The sequence below is a fragment of the Echiichthys vipera genome (genome assembly GCF_963691815.1).
Source record: "Echiichthys vipera genome assembly, chromosome: 4".
Lineage (NCBI taxonomy): Eukaryota > Metazoa > Chordata > Actinopteri > Perciformes > Trachinidae > Echiichthys > Echiichthys vipera.
Genome location: NC_139829.1, coordinates 28,775,642 through 28,796,450, shown reverse-complemented (window position 1 = coordinate 28,796,450; position 20,809 = coordinate 28,775,642).

Below are 20,809 nucleotides of genomic sequence, written 5' to 3'. Positions count from 1 at the left end.
GTCCTCCGATAACAGTTCGGATAATAAAATCATTTTTATGATGAACCACCTCTCCGACTTTCACTTTCCGAGCCTTTATATCACTTTTGTCGTCAAGTCAAAGAATTCAGTGTCATCTTTGGCTCCCTGACTGAATTTGGTCGTGTGTTACATTAAAAAAATAATTTTCCTTTTCTTCTGCGGTAAAGCCATTTGCTAACAGCTCCACCACGATTGTCTTTCTTTTGTTGTGGCCCTCTGCACTTTGATTGTTCCAACCCGCCCACTGAATTTTACAGGTCTTAAGAAAGCACTGAAAGCTTTCCAATTATTATACTTACTCATAAATAAACTTCTTTGCATGCTCAGTTTTTTTCTCCTTTCCAGCCAGAAAGGTGACAGTTTAGAAAGAAGACCATTGGAGCATCAAACACTTAATTTTGCATTCTGGTCATTTTTATGCAGCATTTTATGGTAGAAATGTTTTTATAGCATAAAATGCAAGTGCCAGCCAGGGGACAGGTGCATTGTGACATAACAATGAGGCAGTCTCAAACATTTATTCTGCTGAAGATCAACTTTCTTCATTAAATGTTATTTCTGCTTGGTCAAAAAGTCTTCCATCATCTTTTGTGTCTTTTATTTTGTGAAATAACCTCAATGTCACCTATTCCCGTCATTGACACATTAATAAATTTGAATTAGTTTAGAAAACCCTGAACTTTTATAGCTCATGTGCGTTTCAGCAAGATTTTGTTAAAGTTTAAAACCTTCTTCACATTCAAAGCATATCAGTTGATATGGTAGTATCTCATTCAGATTGTCTGACAGACACAGAACCCTGGGTGGGACTGTGGTCTCTGGATAAGGCACAGTGAAAGTGGACTGGTTGCTCTTCAACCTCAAAACCACATCTAACTGAAAACCCTTCCGGTCAGGAATAAATCTAACCATTGTGTTGCTTATCGCACAACTTCCAGGTGCTTCCCCAATCTTTTCAGTGGGAAGCACACACAGCCACACACAGTCACAGACCAGATGAAAGACGCCAGACTGCAGTCCACACTTCACTTTCTAAGTCAAGATAACTGGAGGTGCATGTGCAATTCATCATCATCAAATTAGTGCGGGACAATTTTAGGAAGGTAGGGACAGTAGGGGATACGTCCCTAACATAAATCACGCCATGGTGAGGATGCTGGCCGACTTTTTGCCCAGAACATGAAACGTTTTCCTCCGTCTTATCCCAGTATCATGCAGCCATCAATAGCATACTTTCTGGATTCTCAAGTCAGCTTGAAAAGGTAAAAACAGACCTGAAGACAGTGTTGCCAATTTATGGAATTATTGTCCGCTTAATTAGCTAGCTAGTTGCAGCTGATAAAATCCGATGGCAACAGTTATCATTTAAATAAGCAAAATTAACAGTGGCTGGCTAGAAATTAAAAGTGTTGGTTAATTTTCACGGTTATTGTTGCAAACTGTAAATGCTGTGTAAAAACAATAGACTGTAAAACAGGGTAGTGTCTGTGACGTCACCGATACGTTTCTGATGAGCTATTGTGAAGCTCAATGTGGCCGTCGCCATCTTGGTACTGTAATGCCAGACTAATCTAAAAAGAGATGGAGCATGGATAGAGCTGAAGGAGGCCGAGTGAATCCTCATTGCTGAAACACACCGACTGTGACTGTACCCACCTGTCACTCAAAGTGGCCACACCCTTAATATTCCATAACTTTAAGCCTTAATATAATTTAAAAGGGTGAGTTACATAACAATGCATATCCTCAGTTGTCATGAACAATGAAATTAGCTAGAGAGACCAAAAGCTTTTTTGTACCAGGCTGTAAACATGTTTATTTCTGCTGTATAGTTGGACGTTTTGACATGGGGATCAGTGTGGATTGACTCGGTTTTGAAGCCTCAAGTGACCACTCAAGAAATTACAGTTTCAGGAACTTAAGTGTTAGCTTCATTTTTCAGCCAGTAACTAAGGGCAGGCAGGGTTTGGCGAAGTCAGTTGGCAACTGGACTCTCAACTCTATTTTTTGGACTTCCTTTCCCCTAAACACAGACATCATATGCAGCTGTCTAACCTGAAGAGACTGCCTTGTGTGTCCAATATATTGCTCCACTCTCCTCAGCCCAGATAAACTGAGCATTTTAGGATGAAATGAAAAGAGAAAAGTCCTTTTTACTGGGGTAAGCCACGCTGTCCAACACTACATGTTCGAAAGGCATATTTTAATTTGGTTTCCAGCTGGTTTAACCTGAGAGATTGCCTGCACTCGCCACCATGTCATGCTTCTTTGCCTCTAATCATTTCATACAAGCAATGCATCATCTGTGTGTCCTCTAAACGAAGACCGCTTCAGCCCTTCCAAGGTAATATCTTATTCTGGTCTCAGACATGGTTTACAAACACACAGCTAGTGCAATGTCTTACAGCCCCCATGTCAAGAAATGCACTGAACTGGGAAATTATTATTACAGTAATATGGGTTTCACCTGCTAGAATAGATGGATCCAGCGGGTTACAGCTCTGTGCCACAGAGGCATGCTTGCTTAGTCGATTTACAGCGGGCTCCAAGGAAGTGTGGTGCAGGTGGTAGACACAGATTGAGAGCCACAGCGCTGTACGTGGCTTAGCTGTATTAACACGAAGGACTGTGTGTATGTGTGCATGTATGTGCTTGTGTGTTGGTTTGACCAAAGGAGCAAATGTCTGATGATTATTTGGGTTTATGGGTTAAAATTACTGTTGGAGGGTAGTGGTACTGCAGCTTCAGTCAACCAAAGTATCAAACACTCGTCCTTTGCAGACTTAAAATGTAGTACGTCCCATGTTTCCAGAGCCTAGAGGCTGTGATCATTTTGGATACACAAGAATGATTCTTTGAATTCATGCCTCCGTTCTGTGTGCAGAAGCAAGGTACAGTTTTACACTCAAAGAATACATATTGGGTTTATTATCATTTGAAGTTAGGTTTTGGATTAAAGTCAGGGGATTAAGGTTTGTGCGTGTCACCAACATCTGCCCATCGGACAATATCCACTGAGTTCCCTGCAGCAGGTGAAAGGGAAGGTTAATCTGCATTAGAGGTTTCATTTTCACTCAGGTTGGATGACAGAGTGACAGTGAGTGATGGGCTGGTGGAGGATGAGGGGTGTTTGTGTGTGTGTGTGTGTGTGTGTGTGTGTGTGTGTGTGTGTGTGTGTGTGTGTGTGTGTGTGTGTGTGTGTGTGTGTGTGTGTGTGTGTGTGTGTGTGTGTGTGTGTGTGTGTGTGTGTGTGTGTGTGTATGTGTGTGTGTGTGTGTGTGTGTGCGTGTGCGTGAAGTGGATGGACAAGGACACTGACGCGGTGTCATGAGCAGAGGACCCGCGTTCTTTCTCATTGGGATAAGGACAATACTCTTTTTACGACTAGCCAAGAGGGAGATTTGACTTTATTATACTTCAATATCAGCTGCGGACGTGTGTGTGTGTGTGTGTGTGTGTGTGTGTGTGTGTGTGTGTGTGTGTGTGTGTGTGTGTGTGTGTGTGTGTGTGTGTGTGTGTGTGTGTGTGTGTGTGTGTGTGTGTGTGTGTGTGTGTGTGTGTGTGTGTGTGTTGCAAAAGGCAGCACTTCCATTGTGAGATCAAAATTTAGCTAATTCCCTGGACTGCCAGGAATGGAATTTGTTTGCACATATATTTATAACTATGAAAGCCAGGAGAGCAATCTGAGGTATATTTATCTGTAGAGAAACTGACAGCAATTACTGCCATGTTTGAAAAGCACAGAGACCTGGAAAGATAGCCAGTTCAATAAGCGAAAAAAAAAAGGAGTGCAAAAGTTTTAATGAGCAAAGTTTGAGGGGCAAACAAACACCTATAATTGTAGACAATCTAAGAAATAAATGTAGTTTCATCTTGTGAAAAAATTGAAGGCATAGGTGCAATGCAGATGGTATCTTTGGAGGCACTGATACAAAGAAAAAGAAATGATCCCCTTATTCTTTACAGAAAATGACCATTTGGCTCATTCTACTCAGATCCATCAGTGGGGATTATTGAAGAAGAAGCTCACATATTTTCCTGTGGTCTGGATAAAAGCCAGGCCTTATGGGTACTGTGAGTGGGTCATTCCTGCACGGATTAATGTCATACAGTTTATGATCTCTTCTTGAGATAAAATGATCGTTTCTCTATTCAATATTTCACCTCTTTAATAGCCCACAATGAGAGTCTTGGGTGGGTACTAACATTACAGGAAACATTTCTCCTTGTCGTATTTTTTCTGTTTAATAGTGTGCCATTTACACTGACACAAATGGGAATATAAAATAATACTCAAATAAACTATACACTGGAAGTTACAAAATATAAAAACTCAATCCCGCGTGGCTTTGCCTGGTCAGGATACCAACTTTAAAGAGAGAGTAGTTTGCTGTTAGAGTCGTGTAACACAGTGGTCTCGGGTTCTATCCACATCTGTCATCACGGCATCCCCTCCTTCTCTCTTTCGTGTGTGTTGTCATCCCCTCCCTGTGTGATATTCCTCCTGTGTATCTCCCCCTGTCTGTTCTGTGTGTGTGCATGTGGGCGTGGTTTGCTCTCAATCAGCAATCAACCAGCCATAAAGCCTCTGGTTTCCCTCCTACTCGTTGCCAGATCGTTTCATCAGTTCTACCTGTCAGTGTGAATATTGGCTCAACGTAATCTTCCTACATAGAAGTAAAACCTTTTTTTAACCTATAAAAACCCAGAACTATTTCCACTTAAAGAAAATTTATAGGGGGCATCATACAGAATTAAAACACATTGCTGAGAGGTTTTTTTGTCAGAGATCTGAAATGTTACATATATGATTGTTAGGATATTTAGTTTACATTTGGTTCAATATGTTTTGAATTGAATAATTTAAAAAAGATTAGTTCAATATCATTCAACCAGCAAAATAACTGGGCAGATCATAATGATTTTTCTTACTGTGATACAGAGGTCACATTAGGTTTTTGGTGACTATTTAGGTTAGAAACCCAATATGACATATATGTCACAACGATATTTACCTAATATGTTTTATATGAACTTGTTCAGCAAATTTGATCAGAACAGGTCAAATGTATTAAAGGACATGGTGTGTAAGCATTAGAATTGTTAAATGACTTGAATCTTACCTTAAAAATAAAAAAAATGCCTTTTAAAAGTAGCTAGTTCTGTCACGTGTTGACCAGGCACAGCTATCTTTGAAATGTTGTCATGGAAACACAAATTCACAAACTCCGCGCACCCAGGATGTTTCATCATTGCCCCATAGGGAGTTAATGAGTTAAGTCAAGGATAAAGCTGAATGAGAAGCTTTCTCTGGGTTAAACTCGGAGAATGGGTTGGAAGCACATCTGCTCTGTCTCTCTTATTTCTGGATCTGGCCACGCCCCACCCACCTACGCTGCTCACGCTATGGTTGAGACTCATTCAGTGAAATTTTAGCATGTACCTGAGGTTGATGAGCTAAAGAGCTTGGGTCAAGATGGATGGAAACATCTAAGAGATTCAGCCACAGTTCTACATGTTTGATTCTCACACCGGGTTCAGATAGGAGGTGTTGGGGAAGTCGTCTAGTAGTGGACCTCCTCGGGCTCAAAATCTGCAGCAAAAGGCTGGCGTCAGTCAGACTCAGACTCTGATGAGGAGTTTGTTGACCACCACAATCGTCGACTCACATATGTATCAGAATGGTAAGTGTAGTTAGCTTGCAGCTGGCACTGGCTGAAACAACGACGATGACACTGTTTTCTCTCTCAGTACTGACAGGCTGCTCTCCGCTGGAGGTTTCAGGTTTCTTTGCTGGCTTTTGCATATCAGAAAGTGATTGGTTTATGGTTTAGTGACATACATGATCAAACTTGCCTGGGATACATTTGAAACTTTCGATGAAGTGCAGAAAAGTGGGGGGGTAGAGAGACTTTACTGAGCAAAATTTGACTATGCAGCAAATGTGATGGCCTCTAGTTTTAACATGTAGATGAGAAGACTGCTAACAATCTCTTGTCTGTGTATCAATTACTAAGGCTTACACCAAACACATTTTAAAACTCAACCTTCATTTTGATCTCAACTACACACCTGTAGCATTTCATGACTGCACCTTGCACAGTTATTTTCATCCATCAAGCGTACATGTCTTTGCAGTGTCTCAGCGTCTCTGGGCCCGGTTGTTATTCACCAAGAAATCGTTGAAGAGTATAACTGCCATTAAACCACAAATTGTCATTTTTCACATTACTTTGGGTACAAATTAAACAAACAAGATGCAATGCATTAATTAGCAAGCTTTAGAGATGCTGGTTGATGTATTTTTTTTAAGTTTAGAGAGAACCAGCTAGCTGTTTCCCCCTGCTTCCAGATTTTGTTTTATGTTCCCATTTTAATTGCCTCCCAACTCTAGGCTCATTCTGGAGAGTACTTTATTTTCATTAATTCTCAGAAAGATGGCAAATAACGATATTTCCCAAAAGTATTCTGTTAACAGCTTGGCCTGCATAAACATCACTCTTAGTATTTCTGTATTTGTTTCAGTACCTACATCTTCTTTTGGAATCATGACCCAAGTACCTTAAGTTCAAAACAGTAGTTTCCAGCTGGAGTAATTTGTCTTTTTTCTTACCCTCAGCTGTTTTATGTTGTGAAAAGTTGTAGGCTACATGCTTGGGTTGATGTTGATTTGTCAAGTGCACAAAAAGCAACTGGTATGATTAAGTATGTCCACATATGAGGATGATGAGAATGACACTATTAAAATTACACAAAGAATTAACTTGCTTGGATTAAGCTGTCGTTTACATTTTGTGTATTTCACTAACGCTACAAAATTAACTTCTCAGAATACAGAGAAAACAAAAGCTCAAAGGAGACAGAGCTACTGTAATGTGAGGGTAAAAGGGAAGTAGCATAAAACCAGGTGTTTTTGGTATATTAAGTAATTTATTCCTAGAAAGTTTAAATGGATGTACACAAACTACAAATGAAGAAAAGGACATTTGGATGCTACTAAAACAAAGAAACAAATATAGCTGAAAAAGGACTCTTTAAAGTTACTTCAAGAAACGCATACAAACAAAACCTGAATATCACGTCAACACTCTTAAAACCAAAACACAGGTTGAGCAGCACCCCTAACCCTATTGTCTATAGACAGGTAATGGCTGCGAGTGTGGAGCAGAATCAGTTATTAAAGCCTCTGAACACCCACACATGTGATCAGGACCTCTACTCAGGACTGTGTGGGTGTGTCTACTGTGATTGATTGACATCTTCCCGTGTCTCCTGTTAGCTTTGTTTCACCTGTTAAGGCGGGACAAAGTACACCTTTGTCAATCTTAGTGGTAGAGGGACGTTTATGACCTCATAAACTCCCATCAAGTTCTCATCAAAGCCCCGCCCACCTTCAACCCACGCAGAGGTCAGAATAACTGAAAAAACCTATGAGGGTGTTCTGGGGCTTTAAGAGTACCTTCACACCTGATAGTCCGTTTCTAGTCCACTTCCCTGGTGTGCACCAGATGTGAAAATGTTGTGGGGGTTTTTTCAGCTGCTCTGGTTAATTTCCACACCTATTCATTTCATCTGATCCAAATCAGTTGACAAGTGCTGAAGTGAACCAAAATGTATCTGCACTTCGGCTCAATAGAGGGGAAAAAAAGCACTTTACTCATTGGCCAGATGTGTCTTAGGCGGGCGCAATAACGTAGATCCTGAACTGCTCTCTGATTGGTCAGATTTGCCATGTTGGCAAATGCTGATGTAAACAGAGTGACGAGCAGACAACGCTCCCCCCATAATGGAGAGACAACTGCGGGGGTTGATTTTGGCGTTGGTCCTCGGTCATTACATTACTACTCCAGGTTTGTCCACGGTGACTCATGCTGCTGTGTTGTTGTTGTTGTTTTGGTGACAGGGGAGGAACTTAATCATAATGTAAATCACTAGCAGCCTCCAGCGGCTGGGTTAGTTCTAAAAATGTGCAGTGTTTCCTGCAGTTAGTGTTGACTAAGATCTGATCACATTTTCACCACAAACGAACCGTACCAGAGTTCTTTTAGAAGCGGACCGAGAAGCGGTGGTGCGCACCGGAGTGCGATCACTGCATTCCCACCTGCACAAATGAACCGTAGCAAAGCGCACTCAACTTCGATTCAACCAAACTAAATGAGGCTGGTGTGAAACGCCCTAAAACTAACCCTGGCCCAGTCTGCAAGTAGTTTTACTCATACTCAACATAGAGTGCACAACAGATGTATCGAAGGGGGCTGATAAATTAAAATCCCAGCGGCTCACCCGAGTGACAAACATGACGGACTATTTATGATCATGTGCACTGGATTGCTCTGTCTGGTCTGGAGCTGCTGCTGGGTGCCGTTCCAATCAGGGCTTGTAGATCTCCAATCAGGAAGTGGGAGGAACCGGACCCGTTGGAACAATCACCATCTAGAGACCACACATCCTACTTACATCACATTCATATTTAATATTCTCATACAAAGGGTTAAGCACAGGGACAGACAACAGCGACACACATAACAATACAATTTACAGTCATTTTTTATTGTTTACAGTGTCTCATACGAATTCAAAATTCAAGAACAAATTCGAAAAATAAACACTTCATAATACTTGCATATCATGAGTTATTCCTTGAAAACGTTGAACAGATGTACCTGTGGGAGAAAAAATTGAGAGGGATGGAAGGAATAAAAACAGTCTGAGATCAGAAGGATTGTGAAATAGTCATGCTTCGGGCCCTTCAACAGCCATATCTGCCGTCAAATGGACAAAACTTTTCTCAAGACTTTGAAACCCACACTGATCTCACGGTTTGAATCAGAGCAACAAACTAGACGCTCGCTATTGACAGCTAACGGCAAGATCAAACACCTCGCGGAGCAGTTTATCTCTTTGTCTCTATGTGTCTCTCTTTAGGTGCGCCTAATCAACAATAATTGTTTTATTCTGTCAATACTGCAAAGAGGCGATGGAGATTTCAGGCAGTTATGATGTACAAGCTGATGGGATGAGAGAGTGTAGAGAGTGGGTACGTGCCTGAACAGCTTGTGGATCTTATAATGAGATCTCCAGAGATGAGCAGCATAGTAGCTCCAAGACACAATTAGGCCCAACGTTGCTCTGCCTCCAAGATAGAACCGTATAGGCAGCGCTGAGGTGGTATGTGTGCACATGGGGGATGTCAGTGTGTGTATGTGTGTGTGTGTGTGTGTGTGTGTGTGTGTGTGTGTGTGTGTGTGTGTGTGTGTGTGTGTGTGTGTGTGTGTGTGTGTAGTGTGTTTCCTGGTATTTTTAAGATTTAAGGAATGCAACAAATAAAATACCATTCTTCGAGGACTACCTATAGCATCCGCACACAATGACCTGTTTTCTTCGAATGGCTCATATCATAGGAGATTTCCATGTATAATGTTTCTTGTCAAACTTGCTTTGGTATGGGTTTAGCCAAGCCGGTTGTATTGCATGACGCTACAAATGGAGATATTGATGACTGCACTTTCTGTAGCTGGTCCGATCACATTCTCTCTCCAGACAAAGCTCCAGTCGGGTTTGGAAACCTAAGGAGCAACCAGCCCCTCGACAAACTCTCTTGCCAATTGGTTTGGACTGCTGCTGACACTAATGCTCAATATAATCCAAGAAATAAGTAAATGCTCCAGGGTTCAAAATAAATGTTGTAAACCAATACAATCTGAAGATGCCTTAGGCCCTGATTTGGTAAAGAACAAACAGAGAAACATGTTTGATCTGTTTAGTGGACTTACCTTTTTGTGTATGCAGGGACAGTTATGGAACAAACTATAGCTTGCATAATAAGTTAATACCCCTGCCAAGGACGCTATGCTTTCATTTTGGTTTGTCTGTTTGTCAGCAGGATTATGGAAAAAACTACTAGCCTGTTTTTTTTTTAAGAAACTTGGTGGAAGGGTGTAGCTTGTACCAAGAAAGATCCCATTACATTTTGGAGCAGCTCAGAAACCTGGGGCAGGTAATTATTTTTTCATTTTGAGATGGGGCATGGCCTTGGTGGAGGTCTGTGCGCTTCTAGTTATAATATGAAGCTTCTAAATAATCCAAGACCTTTGCACGACCAGGAGAATTTATACAAACATTGAACCTATCTTCTCCTACACATCCCTGACATGAAAGTCTGATGTGTGGGGAGTATTTATTCCATCGCAGGTTCAAACTGGAAAGCATCTGCTCAAATCAATAAAAGGTCTCCGGCATTGATAAGGAGCAACTCCCCCCTGACTCTAACATCAACACAAACACCACATTTACAAACCAGGCAGTCCCAACATAATCCCAGTCACTATATTCACTGGGTTGTGTAAAGCAGCCAAAAAAGAACTTGAGAAAACTTCATAAAAAGGCTGAATTTCAATAGAATTGCAATTCTGCTTGTACCTTTGTGCAAATTAAATGTAGAGTAAGTCTGGCTCATAAAGCGAGTGTGACTTTCAAAATAACGTTTCTTCCCGCCAACTTCCTCTGGTAACTTTTTATCAGCAAAAATAAAAGGTTTGGTAAATCCATTGTATGCTCTCTGCCAATCACCAAACTAAAAATCTTAGTGGCAAGCTGGTGGACAAAGCAGCTAAATAGCCACTTACTTCTCTCAGAGTAAATACTGAACTTAAATTATTAGGAAGACAGAATCATAACCCTAAATAAATCCTGACATTGCTTTCCCTGTGGATAGTTTAATGAAAATACTTTACTGTTGTATTTTTGGCTTTTTCTGCAGTTTTCAAGTGGCCAGAAAAAAAAATCAGTGAATGCAGCTTTAAAAGATATTTTACTGTAAAAAGTGAAAGTTTTATGTTTTTCTTTGTAGCACATGGATGTATTGTAGAAATACTGTAAAAGTATAAAAAGAATCAGTCCACAGATAAATTGACAAAGCACCTATTCAGAAACTGTTCCTTCAAAGCTGATTCAGTGCTGTTACAGTCATGTTCTGGACGGACGTGAACGGCAGCCATTGACTGCGAAGGTGCGGAATACCTTGAAACATTAATCAAAACAAAATGGACTTTTACGGATGGGGGGCTTAAAGAACCAAAGCTTCAGACAGAGATTGAATACCGGTATATTCAGACAGACGATATGAAAAATAATGAGTTGATAATGTGTTTTTTAGATAGATAGATAGATAGATAGATAGATAGATAGATGGATACTTTATTCATCCCCTCAGGGAAATTCTACGTGTCCCATAGCTCACAGTACACATAATACGTACACCATAAAAAGACAGTCATTCAACAATAAAAGAAATATGAATAAATAACAATATAAATAAAGAATGATATAGTAATAAGAGCAGTGAGGAGGTGGAGGGTGGATTGGGTTTGGCCTGGCACCAGAGCCAAGGTCAGCGGCCCCTGTCCACTACTGAACTGTTGAACAGCCTGATGATGATTTGAACATTATACATGCAAACCTTTAAAAATATTAACAGTGTGGTCCCATTACTTTGCCTAAAATTTCCACAGTAAAATAAGCACAGTTTATTTCTTATCAAAGATTGAGTCTGTAAGAGTTTCATCTAGTTAATTGTCTTTTAAGTTCCTATCTATCAAATAGTGAGTTAAAACAATGGTGATTGATCATATGACCCTCTAATGGAAGCACTTGTACTTGCCTCTTTGCCGGATATTCCAGTCTGACTGTCTGTGCAGACATTCCCTCCCTAGATGCAAATGCCCGCAAGGTTAATGATGCCGTGTACGTCAGTCAGCAGCTGTTGGTCTGCTAGGTAGGGCTTGTCATTGCCGATTATGCTGCGTTTCATTGTCATCGGGAACTTCCAACTTCTGAGTCAGGCTTGTGGTAAGGGCAGAAGTGTAATAGGAACATGTGTGTGTCTGTGGATTTAAGAGGGCAACATAGGGGACGGACTAGAAGCAGAGAGGTGAACGTGTGTCAATAAAGTTCACAAAAGAGCAAAAAAAAAAGTTGAATAGTAACCGCAAACTTGACAAGATGGAGGGCTCTGAAAGAACAGGCTCGCCTGCAAATACATCTTCCTGCCAAAGAGTTCACTAGAAACAAGCTATCTCAATTCTTACGGGGTACAGCTTTAAAGCATCCAATCCAGTAAGGATGGAAAGCTGTTTACAATCACTTGTCCTCATATTACATCAGTCCTATTTTTTATAATCTGTTACTCTCCATTTAATAATTTCAGGTACAGAAAGCAGTGAATACAAGAGTGATAATCCTCTTTTCATTCTATAGGTTTGTATAGTACAAGGTTACAGGAAGCAGCTTGCAGAGCTGACTACGTTTCCACACACACCACCACCCAGTATGTGTGGCCCAAAGGGCTGCTTTATGCTAATAGGCTCCATCAAGGTCAGCCAGTCTTTTCGCTGCTCCCACATCCCTGTGTTCTTTCCACATCATAGACAGTGATGACTTTAATGGCGCCATTTCCCAAAACAGCACAATGGCTTGAGGGGGAATGCATTACCCATAGCAGAATTTGAGGTTATTTGCCACAGCAAGGTTCCCTCAGACCCTGAACTTTTTCTGCAGCTTCATCCCACCAGAGATCTCTCACAATGTGTTTCCTGCTCTTGTTTCTTGTAATACATGTTCTACATAGTAATACAATGGCCTTGCAAACACGACTCGGCGCATTATGATCAGTCTGTATGTAAACATTGATGAAATACTGAGGTTATATATTGTTACACCTTTAAGAAGCAGCAGGAATGAATGTTGAGTCTGTTCTTAATCCCAAAATCATAAAAATAATAATAATAATAATTTAAGAAAAAAAAGTCCTGATGGTCACTTACTGTGTGATGAATCCTTGCAGCGTAAAGGATATTTGCTGTGAACTACACACTGATGTCGGAGGAGAAGCAATGTGAAAGTCAGTAATGATCAAGAGACGCAGTCCAATTTTGGTGTCGAGGATTATTTGGATCGGTCTTTATGTCACTTGCCTAAAACCCTGTCAAAGGCACATGTTGTGAGGCGGAGTGCTGTTTTGGGCTATTCTTGCGGTTTTACCAAGTAATGTCAACATCCTAACAACTCTCTGGACACCAATTTGACTTTGATATTCTCCCCTCAAGCAGAGAAGAGTGAAAGCTAACACTTCATCCTAACCACAGCATATCAACACGTGACTATTATGTGTGAAAGTCTGTCCCCCAAACTAGAACCACGATAGACATCATGCAGCCAGATGTCCTCGATAGCTGTCAGAGACTGGCTGGTAGATGGACACCCCCCACCTTGTTTGGCTCTTTGCCTAAAGTAGGTGAACTGGCTCCCACACTGGTATCTCCTCCCAGACTGATCTTTTGCTGCCATATTAATTCAGATTTCTACACTTCAAGGACATCCACTTTCTCTAAGGCATTGATGTTATATCCACTCTGGGCTATTCTGGTCTGTTGTACTGGGAAGTAGATGTGATTTGATTGGTCTACACAGATGTATTCCTCCCAGTCCCATCCTGTTTACAGATGCACCTGTAGTGATTACATTTTACACAAATCTGTCAAAATGTCCTGTAAATGTAGAGACTGAGAAAACCCAAAGAATTAAGGCAGCCAATTAAAACGTCTGAACGTCAACGTCAACTTTAGAAGCAGTTGTGTGAACTCAGTTTAAGCATTTTAAACTGCACCTTTGATAACAACATTTGGAAATAAAAATTAACTTACAGGTTTTAAAGTAAAAGACATTTGCCAATTAGACCTGCTATATAATAAAAAAAGACGTGGGACATTTTACATAATTTGAAATAAAGAAAGATTACAAGTGATCTGGACATAAATTGTCAGTATTTAAATTAAAACTGTCACCTGTCCAAACATGCCGAGCCTGTCTCTGGCTTTAGCAAGTATTAATGATCATTTTAATCTTATTTTAAAAGTACTCTTAAACCTAATCACCTTATTGTTCACTTAGCTCATGAAATCAAGTTGGATATGGGGTTGAAATTCTCCCAGAAGCGGAGGGTGATACAGGCATATTTTGAACAGAGAGTATGAGAAAAATAATGTGTTTTTGAGCATTAAAACGTGTAAATATGTCGTCGTAGAAACCAAGAAGCTAAGTATGAACCTGAAAATGAAGACAACATGGGACCTTTAATATGCTTTCCAACTGTACAATTATGTCACAAATGGAGTCTATGTAATGTGGACTGTGAGCCCTGTACTGTGAAAACTAATTATGTTACTATGGCTACTACAATGTTGCCCAGATGTGCTGAAAAAAGGAGAGATTTGCTTCTGTTCTGTGTGTCTTTTCCCCTCGATACTTGATATATGATGAACTGTGATAGCATATTGTTATCATGCATCAATCACTATAGTAAAGTACCACTGAAACATATCCACTAAAACAGTGATCTAATAAAAGTGCAATGTACAGTATTTGAGAACTCTTTCTATTATATGGGGAATATCAACAGCAGCACCGATTTGGTGATGGAGTGACATGTTTTTCTGGAAATGGAAGCAATTGGCAAACAATCAGCATTACATACTCAGCAGCCACACAAACATTTTAATATGTCATGGCTTAAATTGATTTCCCATAAATATGGTAAGTGACGGGGCAAATGTAGGTAGCTGCATACGCACAGATGAGCCAAGGTCAATCAGCCAACCTGAAAAGGGCACACGGTAAACTGGTTTACAATATTCGGCAGAAATGAGCTGCTAGCTAATCTTGTAACACAAATCCAGCAATAAAATTACAGGTTAAAAGCGAAGTACTGCAGCTGCAAGATACATGATTATAGTCATTTATGGCACACTAGTCACATTCTGAGCGAACAGAGGAGAGAGCTGTAATTTGAATGTGCTTTTGTGTATTAGGAAATTGAACCATTGTTGATTTTTGCAGCTATCACTCTGAAACTAATCTCTGAGCTGAATATAAAAAGGAGAAGCCCCCACCTGCCCATCCCATTAACCCGAAGTCATCTCAGCCAATCAGCATGTTGGTTCTGTTCGAGGCACAACCGAAGGATGCCATCACTTTACTTAGGTTGATCGTCAGCAAAAACCACTGGTGCAGGTCATGTGGAGGTGGTGCAAAGACGGGGGGGGGGAGCTAATTGAATTGTCACCCTAGCTCTGCTTAGCCATACTGTACTCCCTCTTCATTGGCTGCCCTCCAGGCCTCTAATAACACGGATGAATGGAATCAATTTCACCATACAGTGAAGTGGTAATGGGACACACTCATGCATCTGGGTGTCCAGTGGGCTGAGAGGAGTTAAAAGCCGGCCCATGAAGTGAATGCAATTGATCAGGTGGTCTGTGCGAATATGTGCTATTTTCTGAATTAAGAAACTTAAAGGGGAACTGCGCCCATTTTCAAAATTCATACATGGTATTCCTATGGTCTAAGAAAGTCCAAAAGTGTTGGTAACCATTAAACGCTCTCTCCCAAACTGATGGTTAGCTGACTTTCATTCAAATAAGGATCAAGCTGTTAAACAGTCCACCTCACAACACTGCGGCGGCTGATTCCTTTGCTTCATTTGGCTGTTTTATTCTCTCTTTAAACAAAATTAACAGAACTTTGTCAAACATGAGGTCAAAGACTGCACCGACGTTCAATTCTACATGTTTCCTCTACGTGGTCTCATGGGAGGGCGTATAAATAGCACGCCACTTTTCATGACTTTCATGACTTTTCAAGTGCATGTCTACGCATATTAAGCTTTTCGCGTGTCATTTCTCTCCCGTAGTTCCCCATACACTTCTATTGTGAGCTTTTCGCGTGTCATTTAACGCCCGTCATTTCAGCCATCCTTCACATGAAATATTGATTTAAAAAAAAAACTCTGACAGAAAGCTCCACCACTTTGTATTTCTCCGCAAGATGGCGGAGAAATACGAACACGTGGGTTTTCCCTCAATGACATTTGTGCGTCAAATGACAACACCATCTCTGCACAATACAAGTCAATTGAGACTAAATGGCGTGAAATGACACGCAAAAATCATGAAATGCGTTGTAATTATACGCAAGATGGCTTGAGAGACATAACGTGTCATTCACACGCCTTTTGGTGATACCAGGCTGGTTTCTTTTGTATTCCTGGACCTGACCTGTAGACCTGTTTGCAATTTGGCGCTGGGAGAATTTCTTAGTTGAGCTGAGTAAGTGGGTCGCTAGACATTAAAAATTACAGAGGTGCTTGTCCACCATAGTGCCACGAATTGTGCAATGTGGAAAAATCATCCTGTAAAAACTAACTAACATGCATGCACACATACAGTAGACTCTTAATTAATTTGGTATGATGTAATTTGTATCACTGTTGTTGCTACATAGTTTTATTTCCCCTCTAAATGTTTCATGTTATTTAATTGTACTAACACTTAATTTAAGTAAAAGTTCAAAGGGGATGTTTATCATTGCTATGTTTCCTCTCTGCATGTCTTGTTATAATTAAAACAAATCATTGTAAAAAGAAAATACAAAGAAAAATTACTATAGAGTAGAAAATCTAAATCAGAATGATCCTAAATGTTAGAAACAATATTAGCAATGAATCTTAAATGTAAGATTTAGTAGAATTAGACTTATTGCATCTGGTTTGTATTCCTAATAATGGCCAAGTTATGGAAAATGACCCCAATTATCGAAGTCGAAAGAAAAAATTTTACCTCAGTAAATTGGAAAATATAATTTGCAGTCAACACAACACGGCCTTGTGGATAGAGTCTGCTGGTCTTTATTATTTTTACATCAACACTAACACTAACAATTTAAATTAATAGATTCTGTCTTATTTTCATTTGTTGTGTAAGTTTAAACTTAGTGTTTCAAATCTTGTGCATGACAGCAATTTCCAGGGCTGCTATTTGTTGCCAGTCCGCTCCTGCATCAAAGTATACATTATAGAACTGCTCCATAGACAATTAATAGGGAAATACAGGTCTATACTGTAGATGACTCTGAGGGGGATGCTTGGAAATAGAATTGGATAGACACACACACTCAAATCAATGTGGCAGGAAGGTCAGAGCAGAAGCCATTTGTATGTGTACCGATGCCATTGGGCTCACTTTCGTATAACTTTCATAGTTTGTTTTAAAATTGAACTTTTGTTTAAACAGAAAGGTTCATTGAGACCTTGACCGTGATTGCATTGCATGCTAAATAATACAAGCACAAGAAAGCCACAGTAAACATCAACAAATTATACATCAAACAGACATCAAAATGAAGGACAACAAGAATTCAAAGAAAACAGGCGTTCACACTGCTGTATGTCAGTTAGAAGGGCTTTAAATTGTTAAAAAGGCATAAGCTTGTCTAATTTTACACACATCTCTGCAGGTTGTCATAGACTATAAAATATGGATGTAGCATACCCGTCAGGGTCCGTTCTCTTAACTCGATCGAATCGTACTCGCCTACGGGAGTCCTAGTTGACTCCGCTTACACAGGACATTGATGTGTTTTCTTGGAGATATGACCTAAAAATACAGACTACAATGTTTTTTTTATACCAGGCCTTAAGGAGAATTATAACTTTATTATTAAATAGGTTTAATTATGCTGTGAAAACGGCCTGTTTAACATGAGGGTCAATGAGAAACTGCTCTATTGGGGGCCCCTCGGAAAACTGTTGTTTTTGTCACTTTCATATTGGATCCACCAGGAGGTCGCTGTGGTGGGGGCCTGGGTACAGTGTGCCACTTTCCCAATCTCAGTGTTTATTGGATGATGGTCAAGGACCAAATCTTGGTAAATCTTGGGACCTGGTACGTACAAATCAACTCGTGGAAAATAGCTGGTGATGATTTACAGTAACGACCAAATGAGCAGTGTAGTAGAAATGTGGGGCGTAGAGAGACAACCACTAAATGAGAAAGCCATTTTTGTAGCCTGATTAGTAAAAACTTTGTTTGGCTTATTTTCTGTGACCGGTGGGTTGTGGGGGCATGACGGGGTTAGCTAGTGAGATAATTAGCCCTTCTTTCTCTTGTTGGTTGCTTGCTTGCTGGTTCCGCTGTGCTTTGATGGTGCATCGGTGACAGAAAATGAGCTGAACATTGGGCTGGGTCTAATAGTCCGCTGGCGCTGGGTCAAACAGTCCCTCTGCCTCACTACGCACTGCAGCGTCCGCTCTACTTCTGGCGAGCTGCGACACACTTTATGGACCCACTGATGTGTGTTATGACACTGATAACTAACTAACAACATTTGCAATTTTGTTTTGTACTAGACAAATGACTATCGCAAACAGCTCAATGGTCTTGCTAGCCAATTCTACTGTATTTCTATGGTTCTGAGTATATTGGGTACAATTTCTGTTTCTGAAATGAGAACAGTGATAGATGTGTGTGTGTATTTATGTCTTAAGTTGTGTTCATGAGAAATGGATTAAGTATGAGTCTGTTTATGAGTGTGTTCATTCATCATTCATCTTCAACTGCTTGTCCCTGTCGGGGAGCCAATCCCAGCTGACATTGGGCGTGAGGCGAGGCACACCCTGGACAGGACGCCAGTCTATTGCAGGGCACATAGAGACGGACAGAGACAGACAACCATTGTGTGTGTTTTAATTTGTTGTTAATCTTTGTATTTATAAAGTGTATTTACATGTTCAAAATAAAGAAATAGAGACACTATAAAGAAATAGAGACACTAGAATAAAGCTCATGCAGCAACAACAGGAAAGGGAGTGAAGCAGAAACATTGGAATGGTAAGATTTACCACAATGTTAATTTAAGTGGTGTTCCCTTTGAAGTTCCTCTTTTCTAAACTCTGTATTCCTCAACTTTAACTTATTTGTTTATTCTTCAGATCCCCGATGAAGCACTCCCTCAGTCCGGCTCACGCGGACAAAGACGATGCCATCACCTACATATACAGTAACCTGTCCACAGGGTTTCCATCCAACAGGAGATGCCTGGAAACATGGGGGAAATCATGTTCCCTGACTTTTCAAATATCTCTGCCTGATTCACTCTCTGATGACTCTCCTAGTGTGGGATGCGCTGGTGAGTACAAAGAGGAGAGCAGCAGTTTGATGTAGGGCTTTGATAGTATGTGTCAGAAATTTGACACCTGAAATATTCCTTTACCAAAAGAAGGTTTTTCACTGAGCACACAAACATTTTTTTCTTTATATACATGATGCATACTGCATGTATTGTATATTTCTGGGCACTGTTATTGTTTCGTTTTTTGTTTGTATGCTTAAATAATTGTATTATTCACATGAACAAAAGTAATTGTCCATAGATTTATCTCCATCAGAATGAGAACAAAAACGTAATTACCATAATTGTTCAACTATTTTTTTCCAATTAGTTAGATTTGAGATGCACCTTGGCAACTCTGCTGGAGTAGCTTTAATTTAAAGCTGCATTTATCCAAATTATACATTAATAATGGAAAAGACTGCGGCCTGTAATGTAAAAGGGGTTGCTCGTAGTGATGAACCACAGTGAATCATCATTACAGAGCGTTATAAGCATCTTTCAGCTCATTTTGGTTGTCGACCCGTAACTGAACTGTTTTGGTCCAGTCTAACAGCTCTCATTATCACTGTTTCCAGCAACATGTGGCTATTTTCAGTGAAAAAGACTAATCCACTGCCCAGCACCAAACAGCAAACAAACACAGTAAGTGACTCGCTGATAAACATAGTGGAGCATTTAGCAGCTTGAGAGCCAGATATTCCCTTCAGGAGTTAATCAAGTCTGTGTAAAGTATATTAGGCTTACATTCTTTGGCTGGCCAGAAACACAACTCCAAATAAATGTTAATGTAGCTCCATAACTGCCGCTGGTTGCAATAAGCCACTGTTGCCAACACATTATCCATTACAACTTTATAGAGTGATAATGTGTCCATGTTGTGTTTACGACTTCTTGCCTCCGATTAGCAAATCAATAATGCAGATTTTGAAGCTCACATGTAGACAAATTGTTTAATCCTGTTTTTACCAACTGAGAGGCAAATCTTAAAAATAAGACAAGAAGACAGAAACTGTGTAATTTTCTAACTGCGCTGCCGAGCAGATATCTCGGTGCTCCTGTGCTATTTGCATGTATTTAAATCAGGTATGCATATATTTGGCGCAAAACTGACCCCTTTCTATGCAAATGAGCCAAAACAGTCCAGTTCACAAAGAGTGCTATTAGATGCACACAGCTGCACGGAAATTATTGGCATCTTCAGAAAGTCGGTGGGGGATGAAGCACTTCAAATCATGCCATGCCCCCTGCTGTCCTAGGGCCTGCTTTGTCTGCAGGTATCTCAGTGGGCGGGGCTTGAAACCAGGAGCACATGGCCAGTCTCTCTCTCTCTCTCTCTCTCTCTCTCTCTCTCTCTCTCTCTCTCTCTCTCTCTCTCTCTCTCTCTCTCTCTCTCTCTCTCTCTCTCTCTCTCTCTCTCTCTCTCTCTCTCTCTCTCTCTCTCTCTCTCTCTCTCTCTCTCTCTCTCTCTCCTGTGTATTGGCCTGGTTTTTACACCTTACAACACTCCGCACACATCACTCACATGCACCCAACGTCAGACAAACAAATAAATACACGTTCACACCTCATAGCATTATTCTGATTTGTGCGCTTTACTTTAATAAATATTGTTATTCCTGTGCGTTTATCCGCGTCTCATCGTCTTTTGGCCTCTTGAGCCAGTCATGACAACAGTCTGAAGGTGTGCCTTGACTGGGACATTAAATGTGACAAAACACTTTCGAGTATGCAATGGTCTACCTTCTCTGTGTCTCTCTTTCTCTCTCTCTCTCTCTCACACACACAC